We start from the raw sequence: 2,500 nt of genomic DNA on the forward strand, positions 1-2,500 counted from the left end.
CCCTTAGTCACTTTTATTCATTTATTTATTTGTTTTCTTAATGTGAAAAAAAAAATTTTAGTGTTTTTAAAACATAAATATTTAAATATAAATTTTTTAAATATTTTTTTACTTGTCTTTTATATATTCTATTTGTTTTAATTAACATTTTACCTGTTCCTCGGTGTCCTAAAAAAGTATTGTCAATTTTTATGTTCTGACTTTGCCTTTGCATAATTTTTCTGTAATTTTTATTGTCAATGTTTTTGTTTTTTAATTCTAGAACCCTGATGATGTAATCATGGATTATGAAATGTAAATGCAATCAAATGACTAATTAAAGTATTCCTGTCCGCCTCCGTTTATGTCTTAAGGCATTCCGTCCCTTGCTCATTGTATATATATATATATATATATATATCAGTTATGAACCCATAGTTAGGTTCTTTAAAAAAAATCAGGACTGGAATGACTGGCAGAAATTGAGGCAGACAAAGGAGGAAGGAGCCAACAAAAACCAAAGTGATAACCTTAATACTAATTTTTTACAAAAATTCAAACGTTTATACGATTGCATAAAATGAGTTAGGCTCATCAATCATTACAAACGAGTCAGAGTCTAAAAATAAGTCAAATATGACTCAGAGCACAAATCTGAAATTTACAGATGAATCAAAAGACCCGTCAAAAATATAAATGTAAAGTCAAACATTAAACATTCATAAACATTAGGTTAAACAGGAAAAGAAAAATAGGTGATATGACCTCGGAGCATAAACAGAAATTTAAATATGAAACAACTGGTCAAAAATCATCTTTACATAATGAACAAATACACACATCGTTGCGAGAACTTTGCCTCAATGAATACTTTAAACATACGCAAATCATAATGCGTCTTGGACCACCATGCAGTTAAACTGAAGAGGTGATCATCCAACATAAGCAAGTCCGCCATACTCGGACCAGAACGCCCAAATGCAGCGAACATCCAAAACAGATTGGACCACAGGTGAAGTCACACTCCAAACAATGAAATCATACTCCACACGACGAGGTCATACTCCACACGATGAGGTCATATTCCACGCGACAAAACACACCAGTCCATCTCATACTCCAGGTAACTAATACCTGAAGCTACTCCGACTGGCCCTCAGATAGGCATACCTGAGGATCTGCTGCTGACAGACTGCCTAATACTAACTGCTTCTTGACTCCATGCTGGCATGCTACTGACTGCCTGTCGTCACACAACTCCCGACAGACGACACCTCACCTGCCAACGTGGCAAACTAAAATCACAGGAGACAAAACCAGACAGAAGGAAACAATCGGAATATGATTGTTCCTCAAACAACTACCAAGCCTGACAATATATATATATATATATATATATATATATATATATATATATATATATATATATATATATATATATATATATATACATACTATAAAAATATGTATCTATATATATGTTTAATCTTTTGTCTAGGAAATTCAATTTGTTTAAATATTTGAATTTTGAATTCTAAAATGCATTTTTTAAATATTTTAAGAGTGAGTTTTATTAAATGCATTTTAAAGAATTATAAATAAGTTTCATTGTAATTGTCAACTGACCTCATCAAATATTAATGTATGGAAAAGGTGCTATTACAGGATCACTAGATAGTTCTTGAACGACGAGCGGCAGAAATATTATAACAAATTTCATGAAAATAAACGGAAATGAAGAAAATTATCTACCCAGTGTCTATTAAAGTGCCAGCGCGCAATTATATGAAATCCGCGAGGCTGAGAAAGTTCAGTGCACATGATGTTCATACTTTCCTTAAGTAGAAATAGAATGAAAATTTTTCTTTATTTTTGTCTGCATTCATCCCAGAAAGATAGGGTTTAAAGGAGCTCCTTTGCTTATTTGTTAATAAGAAAAAGAAAGAGAATTTAAAAAGGCCCCGGCTGAGTAACTAATTGAGAAGAAAAATTGTTTTAGCAGAATTTTGTTTAGAATTATGGTTTATTGATGGATACAGACGTTATTGAATTTAGAAAAATATCATCTGTCAACAGGTGGATAAAGAAAGAAAAGAAAGTAAAACGTTCCCTCTCTCTCTCTCTCTCTGCTCTCAGTTTCCCACGCAGATTAGCCCCATATAGCCAAGACGACTCCATTTTATCCCACATAATTACATCTCACAAACGGACCTAATTATCGTAAACCAACTTTGAATATTATGGCGTCACGCCAGTTTCCCGAGGACTTCCTTTTCCTCGATAGCAGCCGCAGAAAGTTAATGAGAAGATAAAAAGGGGAAATTGTGAGGAAGATCAGGGAAGAAATTGATATGATGAGGAAGCATTAGCAGAAGGGAAGACGCAACCACCTGGACAGAACGTTCTGGGTTGTAATATTCGCCTGTGTGTGTTTTTCCCGAGGTAGTAACTCCTATAACTTGTTTTTCGTTATTTACAACATTACATTTTTATTAATCGGCAAAGAAAGGAAAACCATTAC

Source organism: Macrobrachium rosenbergii, chromosome 45 (genome assembly GCF_040412425.1).
Source record: "Macrobrachium rosenbergii isolate ZJJX-2024 chromosome 45, ASM4041242v1, whole genome shotgun sequence".
NCBI classification, from domain to species: domain Eukaryota; kingdom Metazoa; phylum Arthropoda; class Malacostraca; order Decapoda; family Palaemonidae; genus Macrobrachium; species Macrobrachium rosenbergii.